This window comes from Somniosus microcephalus, unplaced genomic scaffold (assembly GCF_052327205.1).
Source record: "Somniosus microcephalus isolate GS21.2 unplaced genomic scaffold, FLI_Smic_1.0 unresolved_chr2, whole genome shotgun sequence".
In the NCBI taxonomy this organism is placed as follows: domain Eukaryota; kingdom Metazoa; phylum Chordata; class Chondrichthyes; order Squaliformes; family Somniosidae; genus Somniosus; species Somniosus microcephalus.
In genome coordinates this window covers 36,479,058-36,492,503 of record NW_028225180.1, presented here as the reverse complement: position 1 = coordinate 36,492,503, position 13,446 = coordinate 36,479,058, and the positions used below count along the sequence as shown (strand labels likewise).

Here is a 13,446-nt window from a genome sequence, read left to right as displayed (position 1 = left end):
CGTGGTGGCGGTAAGGGTATTTGTGAAGTGTGGGTGTGTGAGCGAAATGCGCTGCGCAGCCGGGATCAGTGCAGGAGGATGTCAACGATGTAATGTTGCATCTCGGCCAGTGAAAGTCGCTGTGTTAGCTTACATGCATGAGCCCGGATAGCTCAGTCGGTAGAGCATCAGACTTTTAATCTGAGGGTCCAGGGTTCAAGTCCCTGTTCGGGCGCTGCTTTTATCAGTAAAGACAACACCTAAACTTACACTTAAAAGCAGTGACATTAGAAAATACCCCATCAAAAGAATCAGACATTTGCTTGCAAAATTTTAAAATATATTAAGTAAACACTAGAATATGTAATATATTTCAAAATTCAGATGTGACAAATATGCAACACAAATCAAAAAGTTTTATTGAAACATCAGGGATGACCAGCTTGAAATGCTCGTGTTTCATGGGGCTGCATGAACGTTGCAACTGATCATCTCGAAACTATCGCTCCATGCACCTTAAAGCACCGCCACTGTGACTAATCATTTAAATGCGTTAATCAGATCAGCATGAACGGTTTCTTTTTCACGGGGTTGCCTGAAAGACGAAATTGAGAATTTTTAATGAAAAGCAGCACCCAAACAAAGACCTGAACCCTGAGATTAAAAGTCTGATGTTTCACCGACTGAACTATCTGGGCTCACGCTCTTTTCACAACACAGCGACATCCAGTGGCTGATATTGAACATTACATCGTTCACATTCTGCATTTCATTCTGCTGTCATCCCGTCTGGCGGGGACCGACAACAATGGCTTTGGTCTTCCCTATATTTAATTGGAGAAAATGTCTCCTCATCCAGTACTGGACTAGCAGTCTGACAATTTAGAAACCGTGGAGGGTGTTGAGAGAGGTGGTGGTGAGGTGGAGCTGGGTGTTATCAGCATACATGTGGAGACTGACACTGTGTTTTCAGATGATGTTGCTGAGGGCTGGCATGTGGATGAGAAATAAGAAGGGGCCAAGGATAGATCCTTGTGGGACACCAGAGGTGTTGATGCAGGAGCCGAAAGAAAAGCAATTGCAGATGATTCTCTGTTTAATTTTGAATTAATCCAATAATAGCGCATCAGACTTTTATTCTGAGGGCTCAGGTCTTTGTTCAGGGATTCGGCATTGATAATGCTGTTGAATATGAAGAGGTGGTGGTTAGAGGCTCTTTTGTTGGAGATAGTCATTGCCGGGCACTTGTGTGGCGCATATATTACTTGTCACTTATCAGCCCCAGCCTGAATGTCGTCCAAGTCTTGCTGCATGTGGGCACGGGCTGCTTCATTATCTGAGGAGTTGTGAATGGAACTGAACACTGTGCAGTCATCAGCGAACATCCCCAGTTCTGACCTTATGTTGGAGGGAAGATGGTTGGGCCTAGGACACTGCCCGGAGGAACTCCTGCAGCGATGTCCTGTGGCTCAGATGATTGGCCTCCAACAACCACAACCATCTTCCATTGTGCTGGGTGTGACTCCAACCAGTGGAGAGTTTTCCCTCCGATTCCCATTGACTTCAATTTTACTCGGGCTCCTTGATGCCACACACCTGGTCAAATGCTGCCTTGATGTCAAGGGCAGTCACTCTCACCTCACCTCTGGAATTCAGCTCCTTTGTCCATGGTTGGACCAAGGCTGTAATGAGGTCTGGAGCCGAGTGGTCCTGGCGGAACCCAAACTGAGCATCAGTGAGCAGGTTATTGGTGAGTAAGTGCCACTTGATAGCACTGTCGATGACAACTTCCATCATTTTGCTGATGACTGAGAGTAGACTGCTGGGGCAGTAATTGGCTGGATTGGATTTCTCCTGCTTTTTGTGGACAGGACATACCTGGGCAGCTTTCTGCATTGTCGGGTAGATGCCAGTGTTGTAGCTGTACTGAAACAGCTTGGCTAGAGGTGCGCCTAGTTCTGGAGCACAAGACATCAGCAGAACAGCCGGGATGTTGTTAGAGTCCATAGCCTTTGTTGTATCCAGTGCGCTCAGCCCTTTCTTGATATCACGTGGAGTGAATCAAATTGGCTGAAGACTGGCTTCTGTGATGGTAGGGACCTCAGGAGGTGGCCGAGATGAACCATTTCACTCGGCACTTCTGGTTGACGATAGTTGCAAATGCTTCAACCTTATCTTTTGCACAGCGTGCTGGCCTCCACCATCATTGATGATGGGAATGTTCATGGAGTCTCCTCCTCCCGTTAGTTATTTAAAGATCTACCACCATTGATGACTGGATGGTCACAGGACTGCAGTGCTTTGATCTGATCGGTTGGTTGTGGGATCGCTTAGCACAGGGCTGTTTTGATGATTTGTATGCATGGTCCCCCGTCCGTGTTTATTATTGCTCACCCAGTAACCAGTGCATGTATTTGAAAGGATTTTTTGATGGGTCTGCTACTTACAGGTTATGCACATCTTCGCACTGAATCTAAAGTTGCAGTTAACTGACGATTGTCAGTGTCTACTTTCACTCCCGTAGCCCCATAGGCAGAGAGTGGGCGTGTGATAGAAATGCGCTGTACAGATGGGATTATGCAGAAGGAAATGCAGAATGTGAAAAGACTTGCCAAAATCCATATACACTACATCAAACGCACTACCCCTATCGAACCTCCTTGTTGCCTCCTCAAAAAATTCAATCAAAGTTAATCAGACACGATCTTCCCTTGGCAAATCAATGCTGACTGTTGCTGATTACTCCTTGTCTTTCTACATGACGATTTATCCTGGCCTTCAGAATTTTTTCCAATAATTTTCACAGCACCAGGATTAGCCTGACTGGTCTGTAATTACTCGGTCTATCCCTTTTTCCTTTTTTAAACAACGGAAACACATTAGCAGTCCTCCAAGATGTGGATTGTATTTAAGTAGCAGACACATTCAGAAATTCTTTCAAATGTGTGTGCTGGAACTGGGGGAGTAAGACTAAACACGGACGGTAGAAAATGTAAACAAAGCTTCAAAAGCAACCCTGTGTAAAAATGAGAAAATAGGATAAGAGCATAGGAAATTGGAGTCGGCCATACGGCCCCTCGAGCCTGCTCCGCCATTTAACAAGATCATGGCTGATCATTGACCTCAGCTCCACCTTCCCGCTTGATCCCCATATCCCTTGATACCATTCGAGTCAAAAAAATACCAACAACGACAACTTGAATTTATATAGCGCCTTTAATGTAGTAAAACGTTCCAAGGTGCTTCACAGGAGAATTAAAGGACAAGAAACTTGACACCGAGCCACATGAGGAGAAATTAGGGCAGGGGACCAAAAGCTGGCCAAAAAGGTAGGTTTTAAGGAGCGCCTTAAAGAGGAAAACAGAGGTAGAGAGGCGGAGAGGTTTAGGCAGGGAATTACAGAGCGATAGGGAGCTAATAGCAATTTGCCTGTGGGAGGCTGGACAGCTCAGTCGCTAAAGTATCGGACTTTTAATCTGAACGTCCGTGAATCAAGTCTCTATCTGGGTGCAGTTTTAAAACCAAAATTCTCAACTCCTTGTTTCATGAAACACAAGTCATTCATGCTGATCTCATCAATATATTTTAAAGATTCGGCACAATCGCAGTGCTTATAGGTTCATTGATTGGTATTTTTGAGATCATCAATTCTTAACTTCATGGAGTCCCATGAAACGAGCATTTCAAGCTGTTATTTCCTGCTGTCTCAATAAAACTCATTAGTATTTGTTGAATGTTTGTCACAACCCTTGTTTTTTCAAATATAATTCTAATATTTTCTAAATATACTTTAAAGCTTTGCAAGCAAATCTGTTTTTCTGACATAGTATTTTATAAAGTCTCTGCTTTCAAGTGTAAATTTTGTGTTGTCTTCATTGACACCTGAATTATGAAATATATTACATTTTCCATTAATAATTTATATAAGTATTTATTAATATATTTTAAAACTTTGCAACCAAACGTCTGATTCTTTAAATAGGGTATTTTCTAATATCACCGGCTTCAAGTGTAAATTTACTTGTTGTCTTCACTGATAAAAGCAACGCTCGAATAGGGCCTTGAATCCTGGACACTCACATTAAAAGTCTGATGTTTTATTGACTGAACTATCCGGGGTCATACAGCAAGTATCTTATGCAGATCTTTGCCCTGCCGCTAAAGTAGCAGTTAGCTCGCGATTTTTACTTTCACTCACGCAGCCTCACAAAACACAAAACATAAAAGAGCGTGGTGGCGGTAAGGGTATTTGTGAAGTGTGGGTGTGTGAGCGAAATGCGCTGCGCAGCCGGGATCAGTGCAGGAGGATGTCAACGATGTAATGTTGCATCTCGGCCAGTGAAAGTCGCTGTGTTAGCTTACATGTACGAGCCCGGATAGCTCAGTCGGTAGAGCATCAGACTTTTAATCTGAGGGTCCAGGGTTCAAGTCCCTGTTCGGGCGCTGCTTTTATCAGTAAAGACAACACCTAAACTTACACTTAAAAGCAGTGACATTAGAAAATACCCCATCAAAAGAATCAGACATTTGCTTGCAAAATTTTAAAATATATTAAGTAAACACTAGAATATGTAATATATTTCAAAATTCAGATGTGACAAATATGCAACACAAATCAAAAAGTTTTATTGAAACATCAGGGATGACCAGCTTGAAATGCTCGTGTTTCATGGGGCTGCATGAACGTTGCAACTGATCATCTCGAAACTATCGCTCCATGCACCTTAAAGCACCGCCACTGTGACTAATCATTAAAATGCGTTAATCAGATCAGCATGAACGGTTTCTTTTTCACGGGGTTGCCTGAAAGACGAAATTGAGAATTTTTAATGAAAAGCAGCACCCAAACAAAGACCTGAACCCTGAGATTAAAAGTCTGATGTTTCACCGACTGAACTATCTGGGCTCACGCTCTTTTCACAACACAGCGACATCCAGTGGCTGATATTGAACATTACATCGTTCACATTCTGCATTTCATTCTGCTGTCATCCCGTCTGGCGGGGACCGACAACAATGGCTTTGGTCTTCCCTATATTTAATTGGAGAAAATGTCTCCTCATCCAGTACTGGACTAGCAGTCTGACAATTTAGAAACCGTGGAGGGTGTTGAGAGAGGTGGTGGTGAGGTGGAGCTGGGTGTTATCAGCATACATGTGGAGACTGACACTGTGTTTTCAGATGATGTTGCTGAGGGCTGGCATGTGGATGAGAAATAAGAAGGGGCCAAGGATAGATCCTTGTGGGACACCAGAGGTGTTGATGCAGGAGCCGAAAGAAAAGCAATTGCAGATGATTCTCTGTTTAATTTTGAATTAATCCAATAATAGCGCATCACACTTTTATTCTGAGGGCTCAGGTCTTTGTTCAGGGATTCGGCATTGATAATGCTGTTGAATATCAAGAGGTGGTGGTTAGAGGCTCTTTTGTTGGAGATAGTCATTGCCGGGCACTTGTGTGGCGCAAATGTTACTTGTCACTTATCAGCCCCAGCCTTAATGTCGTCCAAGTCTTGCTGCATGTGGGCACGGGCTGCTTCATTATCTGAGGAGTTGTGAATGGAACTGAACACTGTGCAGTCATCAGCGAACATCCCCAGTTCCGACCTTATGTTGGAGGGAAGATGGTTGAGCCTAGGACACTGCCCGGAGGAACTCCTGCAGCGATGTCCTGTGGCTCAGGTGATTGGCCTCCAACAACCACAACCATCTTCCATTGTGCTGGGTGTGACTCCAACCAGTGGAGAGTTTTCCCTCCGATTCCCATTGACTTCAATTTTACTCGGGCTCCTTGATGCCACACACCTGGTCAAATGCTGCCTTGATGTCAAGGGCAGTCACTCTCACCTCACCTCTGGAATTCAGCTCCTTTGTCCATGGTTGGACCAAGGCTGTAATGAGGTCTGGAGCCGGGTGGTCCTGGCGGAACCCAAACTGAGCATCAGTGAGCAGGTTATTGGTGAGTAAGTGCCACTTGATAGCACTGTCGATGACAACTTCCATCATTTTGCTGATGACTGAGAGTAGACTGCTGGGGCAGTAATTGGCTGGATTGGATTTCTCCTGCTTTTTGTGGACAGGACATACCTGGGCAGCTTTCTGCTTTGTCGGGTAGATGCCAGTGTTGCAGCTGTACTGAAACAGCTTGGCTAGAGGTGCGCCTAGTTCTGGAGCACAAGACATCAGCAGAACAGCCGGGATGTTGTTAGAGTCCATAGCCTTTGTTGTATCCAGTGCGCTCAGCCCTTTCTTGATATCACGTGGAGTGAATCAAATTGGCTGAAGACTGGCTTCTGTGATGGTAGGGACCTCAGGAGGTGGCCGAGATGAATCATTTCACTCGGCACTTCTGGTTGAAGATAGTTGCAAATGCTTCAACCTTATCTTTTGCACAGCGTGCTGGCCTCCACCATCATTGATGATGGGAATGTTCATGGAGTCTCCTCCTCCCGTTAGTTATTTAAAGATCTACCACCATTGATGACTGGATGGTCACAGGACTGCAGTTCTTTGATCTGGTCGGTTGGTTGTGGGATCGCTTAGCACAGGGCTGTTTTGATGATTTGTATGCATGGTCCCCCGTCCGTGTTTATTCTTGCTCACCCAGTAACCAGTGCATGTATTTGAAAGGATTTTTTGATGGGTCTGCTACTTACAGGTTATGCACATCTTCGCACTGAATCTAAAGTTGCAGTTAACTGACGATTGTCAGTGTCTACTTTCACTCCCGTAGCCCCATAGGCAGAGAGTGGGCGTGTGATAGAAATGCGCTGTACAGATGGGATTATGCAGAAGGAAATGCAGAATGTGAAAAGACTTGCCAAAATCCATATACACTACATCAAACGCACTACCCCTATCGAACCTCCTTGTTGCCTCCTCAAAAAATTCAATCAAATTTAATCAGACACGATCTTCCCTTGGCAAATCAATGCTGACTGTCGCTGATTACTCCTTGTCTTTCTACATGACGATTTATCCTGGCCTTCAGAATTTTTTCCAATAATTTTCACAGCACCGGGATTAGCCTGACTGGTCTGTAGTTACTCGGCCTATCCCTTTTTCCTTTTTTAAACAACGGCAACACATTAGCAGTCCTCCAAGATGTGGATTGTATTTAAGTAGCAGACACATTCAGAAATTCTTTCAAATGTGTGTGCTGGAACTGGGGGAGTAAGACTAAACACGGACGGTAGAAAATGTAAACAAAGCTTCAAAAGCAGCCCTGTGTAAAAATGAGAAAATAGGATAAGAGCATAGGAAATTGGAGTCGGCCATACGGCCCCTCGAGCCTCCTCCGCCATTTAACAAGATCATGGCTGATCATTGACCTCAGCTCCACCTTCCCGCTTGATCCCCATATCCCTTGATACCATTCGAGTCAAAAAAATACCAACAACGACAACTTGAATTTATATAGCGCCTTTAATGTAGTAAAACGTTCCAAGGTGCTTCACAGGAGAATTAAAGGACAAGAAACTTGACACCGAGCCACATGAGGAGAAATTAGGGCAGGGGACCAAAAGCTGGCCAAAAAGGTAGGTTTTAAGGAGCGCCTTAAAGAGGAAAACAGAGGTAGAGAGGCGGAGAGGTTTAGGCAGGGAATTACAGAGCGATAGGGAGCTAATAGCAATTTGCCTGTGGGAGGCTGGACAGCTCAGTCGCTAAAGTATCGGACTTTTAATCTGAACGTCCGTGAATCAAGTCTCTATCTGGGTGCAGTTTTAAAACCAAAATTCTCAACTCCTTGTTTCATGAAACACAAGTCATTCATGCTGATCTCATCAATATATTTTAAAGATTCGGCACAATCGCAGTGCTTATAGGTTCATTGATTGGTATTTTTGAGATCATCAATTCTTAACTTCATGGAGTCCCATGAAACGAGCATTTCAAGCTGTTATTTCCTGCTGTCTCAATAAAACTCATTAGTATTTGTTGAATGTTTGTCACAACCCTTGTTTTTTCAAATATAATTCTAATATTTTCTAAATATACTTTAAAGCTTTGCAAGCAAATCTGTTTTTCTGACATAGTATTTTATAAAGTCTCTGCTTTCAAGTGTAAATTTTGTGTTGTCTTCATTGACACCTGAATTATGAAATATATTACATTTTCCATTAATAATTTATATAAGTATTTATTAATATATTTTAAAACTTTGCAACCGAACGTCTGATTCTTTAAATAGGTTATTTTCTAATATCACCGGCTTCAAGTGTAAATTTACTTGTTGTCTTCACTGATAAAAGCAACGCTCGAATAGGGCCTTGAATCCTGGACACTCACATTAAAAGTCTGATGTTTTATTGACTGAACTATCCGGGGTCATACAGCAAGTATCTTATGCAGATCTTTGCCCTGCCGCTAAAGTAGCAGTTAGCTCGCGATTTTTACTTTCACTCACGCAGCCTCACAAAACACAAAACATAAAAGAGCGTGGTGGCGGTAAGGGTATTTGTGAAGTGTGGGTGTGTGAGCGAAATGCGCTGCGCAGCCGGGATCAGTGCAGGAGGATGTCAACGATGTAATGTTGCATCTCGGCCAGTGAAAGTCGCTGTGTTAGCTTACATGCATGAGCCCGGATAGCTCAGTCGGTAGAGCATCAGACTTTTAATCTGAGGGTCCAGGGTTCAAGTCCCTGTTCGGGCGCTGCTTTTATCAGTAAAGACAACACCTAAACTTACACTTAAAAGCAGTGACATTAGAAAATACCCCATCAAAAGAATCAGACATTTGCTTGCAAAATTTTAAAATATATTAAGTAAACACTAGAATATGTAATATATTTCAAAATTCAGATGTGACAAATATGCAACACAAATCAAAAAGTTTTATTGAAACATCAGGGATGACCAGCTTGAAATGCTCGTGTTTCATGGGGCTGCATGAACGTTGCAACTGATCATCTCGAAACTATCGCTCCATGCACCTTAAAGCACCGCCACTGTGACTAATCATTTAAATGCGTTAATCAGATCAGCATGAACGGTTTCTTTTTCACGGGGTTGCCTGAAAGACGAAATTGAGAATTTTTAATGAAAAGCAGCACCCAAACAAAGACCTGAACCCTGAGATTAAAAGTCTGATGTTTCACCGACTGAACTATCTGGGCTCACGCTCTTTTCACAACACAGCGACATCCAGTGGCTGATATTGAACATTACATCGTTCACATTCTGCATTTCATTCTGCTGTCATCCCGTCTGGCGGGGACCGACAACAATGGCTTTGGTCTTCCCTATATTTAATTGGAGAAAATGTCTCCTCATCCAGTACTGGACTAGCAGTCTGACAATTTAGAAACCGTGGAGGGTGTTGAGAGAGGTGGTGGTGAGGTGGAGCTGGGTGTTATCAGCATACATGTGGAGACTGACACTGTGTTTTCAGATGATGTTGCTGAGGGCTGGCATGTGGATGAGAAATAAGAAGGGGCCAAGGATAGATCCTTGTGGGACACCAGAGGTGTTGATGCAGGAGCCGAAAGAAAAGCAATTGCAGATGATTCTCTGTTTAATTTTGAATTAATCCAATAATAGCGCATCACACTTTTATTCTGAGGGCTCAGGTCTTTGTTCAGGGATTCGGCATTGATAATGCTGTTGAATATGAAGAGGTGGTGGTTAGAGGCTCTTTTGTTGGAGATAGTCATTGCCGGGCACTTGTGTGGCGCATATATTACTTGTCACTTATCAGCCCCAGCCTGAATGTCGTCCAAGACTTGCTGCATGTGGGCACGGGCTGCTTCATTATCTGAGGAGTTGTGAATGGAACTGAACACTGTGCAGTCATCAGCGAACATCCCCAGTTCTGACCTTATGTTGGAGGGAAGATGGTTGGGCCTAGGACACTGCCCGGAGGAACTCCTGCAGCGATGTCCTGTGGCTCAGATGATTGGCCTCCAACAACCACAACCATCTTCCATTGTGCTGGGTGTGACTCCAACCAGTGGAGAGTTTTCCCTCCGATTCCCATTGACTTCAATTTTACTCGGGCTCCTTGATGCCACACACCTGGTCAAATGCTGCCTTGATGTCAAGGGCAGTCACTCTCACCTCACCTCTGGAATTCAGCTCCTTTGTCCATGGTTGGACCAAGGCTGTAATGAGGTCTGGAGCCGAGTGGTCCTGGCGGAACCCAAACTGAGCATCAGTGAGCAGGTTATTGGTGAGTAAGTGCCACTTGATAGCACTGTCGATGACAACTTCCATCATTTTGCTGATGACTGAGAGTAGACTGCTGGGGCAGTAATTGGCTGGATTGGATTTCTCCTGCTTTTTGTGGACAGGACATACCTGGGCAGCTTTCTGCATTGTCGGGTAGATGCCAGTGTTGTAGCTGTACTGAAACAGCTTGGCTAGAGGTGCGCCTAGTTCTGGAGCACAAGACATCAGCAGAACAGCCGGGATGTTGTTAGAGTCCATAGCCTTTGTTGTATCCAGTGCGCTCAGCCCTTTCTTGATATCACGTGGAGTGAATCAAATTGGCTGAAGACTGGCTTCTGTGATGGTAGGGACCTCAGGAGGTGGCCGAGATGAACCATTTCACTCGGCACTTCTGGTTGACGATAGTTGCAAATGCTTCAACCTTATCTTTTGCACAGCGTGCTGGCCTCCACCATCATTGATGATGGGAATGTTCATGGAGTCTCCTCCTCCCGTTAGTTATTTAAAGATCTACCACCATTGATGACTGGATGGTCACAGGACTGCAGTGCTTTGATCTGATCGGTTGGTTGTGGGATCGCTTAGCACAGGGCTGTTTTGATGATTTGTATGCATGGTCCCCCGTCCGTGTTTATTCTTGCTCACCCAGTAACCAGTGCATGTATTTGAAAGGATTTTTTGATGGGTCTGCTACTTACAGGTTATGCACATCTTCGCACTGAATCTAAAGTTGCAGTTAACTGACGATTGTCAGTGTCTACTTTCACTCCCGTAGCCCCATAGGCAGAGAGTGGGCGTGTGATAGAAATGCGCTGTACAGATGGGATTATGCAGAAGGAAATGCAGAATGTGAAAAGACTTGCCAAAATCCATATACACTACATCAAACGCACTACCCCTATCGAACCTCCTTGTTGCCTCCTCAAAAAATTCAATCAAAGTTAATCAGACACGATCTTCCCTTGGCAAATCAATGCTGACTGTTGCTGATTACTCCTTGTCTTTCTACATGACGATTTATCCTGGCCTTCAGAATTTTTTCCAATAATTTTCACAGCACCAGGATTAGCCTGACTGGTCTGTAATTACTCGGTCTATCCCTTTTTCCTTTTTTAAACAACGGAAACACATTAGCAGTCCTCCAAGATGTGGATTGTATTTAAGTAGCAGACACATTCAGAAATTCTTTCAAATGTGTGTGCTGGAACTGGGGGAGTAAGACTAAACACGGACGGTAGAAAATGTAAACAAAGCTTCAAAAGCAACCCTGTGTAAAAATGAGAAAATAGGATAAGAGCATAGGAAATTGGAGTCGGCCATACGGCCCCTCGAGCCTGCTCCGCCATTTAACAAGATCATGGCTGATCATTGACCTCAGCTCCACCTTCCCGCTTGATCCCCATATCCCTTGATACCATTCGAGTCAAAAAAATACCAACAACGACAACTTGAATTTATATAGCGCCTTTAATGTAGTAAAACGTTCCAAGGTGCTTCACAGGAGAATTAAAGGACAAGAAACTTGACACCGAGCCACATGAGGAGAAATTAGGGCAGGGGACCAAAAGCTGGCCAAAAAGGTAGGTTTTAAGGAGCGCCTTAAAGAGGAAAACAGAGGTAGAGAGGCGGAGAGGTTTAGGCAGGGAATTACAGAGCGATAGGGAGCTAATAGCAATTTGCCTGTGGGAGGCTGGACAGCTCAGTCGCTAAAGTATCGGACTTTTAATCTGAACGTCCGTGAATCAAGTCTCTATCTGGGTGCAGTTTTAAAACCAAAATTCTCAACTCCTTGTTTCATGAAACACAAGTCATTCATGCTGATCTCATCAATATATTTTAAAGATTCGGCACAATCGCAGTGCTTATAGGTTCATTGATTGGTATTTTTGAGATCATCAATTCTTAACTTCATGGAGTCCCATGAAACGAGCATTTCAAGCTGTTATTTCCTGCTGTCTCAATAAAACTCATTAGTATTTGTTGAATGTTTGTCACAACCCTTGTTTTTTCAAATATAATTCTAATATTTTCTAAATATACTTTAAAGCTTTGCAAGCAAATCTGTTTTTCTGACATAGTATTTTATAAAGTCTCTGCTTTCAAGTGTAAATTTTGTGTTGTCTTCATTGACACCTGAATTATGAAATATATTACATTTTCCATTAATAATTTATATAAGTATTTATTAATATATTTTAAAACTTTGCAACCAAACGTCTGATTCTTTAAATAGGGTATTTTCTAATATCACCGGCTTCAAGTGTAAATTTACTTGTTGTCTTCACTGATAAAAGCAACGCTCGAATAGGGCCTTGAATCCTGGACACTCACATTAAAAGTCTGATGTTTTATTGACTGAACTATCCGGGGTCATACAGCAAGTATCTTATGCAGATCTTTGCCCTGCCGCTAAAGTAGCAGTTAGCTCGCGATTTTTACTTTCACTCACGCAGCCTCACAAAACACAAAACATAAAAGAGCGTGGTGGCGGTAAGGGTATTTGTGAAGTGTGGGTGTGTGAGCGAAATGCGCTGCGCAGCCGGGATCAGTGCAGGAGGATGTCAACGATGTAATGTTGCATCTCGGCCAGTGAAAGTCGCTGTGTTAGCTTACATGTACGAGCCCGGATAGCTCAGTCGGTAGAGCATCAGACTTTTAATCTGAGGGTCCAGGGTTCAAGTCCCTGTTCGGGCGCTGCTTTTATCAGTAAAGACAACACCTAAACTTACACTTAAAAGCAGTGACATTAGAAAATACCCCATCAAAAGAATCAGACATTTGCTTGCAAAATTTTAAAATATATTAAGTAAACACTAGAATATGTAATATATTTCAAAATTCAGATGTGACAAATATGCAACACAAATCAAAAAGTTTTATTGAAACATCAGGGATGACCAGCTTGAAATGCTCGTGTTTCATGGGGCTGCATGAACGTTGCAACTGATCATCTCGAAACTATCGCTCCATGCACCTTAAAGCACCGCCACTGTGACTAATCATTAAAATGCGTTAATCAGATCAGCATGAACGGTTTCTTTTTCACGGGGTTGCCTGAAAGACGAAATTGAGAATTTTTAATGAAAAGCAGCACCCAAACAAAGACCTGAACCCTGAGATTAAAAGTCTGATGTTTCACCGACTGAACTATCTGGGCTCACGCTCTTTTCACAACACAGCGACATCCAGTGGCTGATATTGAACATTACATCGTTCACATTCTGCATTTCATTCTGCTGTCATCCCGTCTGGCGGGGACCGACAACAATGGCTTTGGTCTTCCCTATATTTAATTGGAGAAA

At 43.4% G+C, this 13,446-nt stretch overlaps 4 non-coding genes across 4 annotated transcripts; all 4 read left to right on the top strand.

Moving 5' to 3' along the window:
- Positions 1 to 141: 141 nt before the first annotated feature.
- Positions 142 to 214, top strand: trnak-uuu (transfer RNA lysine (anticodon UUU)). Its single transcript has one exon. It is a non-coding gene; the product is annotated as a tRNA-Lys (tRNA).
- Positions 215 to 4,349: 4,135 nt separating this feature from the next.
- trnak-uuu (transfer RNA lysine (anticodon UUU)) lies at positions 4,350 to 4,422 on the top strand. The gene has a single exon. It is a non-coding gene; the product is annotated as a tRNA-Lys (tRNA).
- Positions 4,423 to 8,557: 4,135 nt separating this feature from the next.
- trnak-uuu (transfer RNA lysine (anticodon UUU)) lies at positions 8,558 to 8,630 on the top strand. The gene has a single exon. It is a non-coding gene; the product is annotated as a tRNA-Lys (tRNA).
- Positions 8,631 to 12,765: 4,135 nt separating this feature from the next.
- On the top strand, positions 12,766 to 12,838 carry trnak-uuu (transfer RNA lysine (anticodon UUU)). The gene has a single exon. It is a non-coding gene; the product is annotated as a tRNA-Lys (tRNA).
- The last annotated feature ends 608 nt before the right edge of the window (positions 12,839 to 13,446 follow it).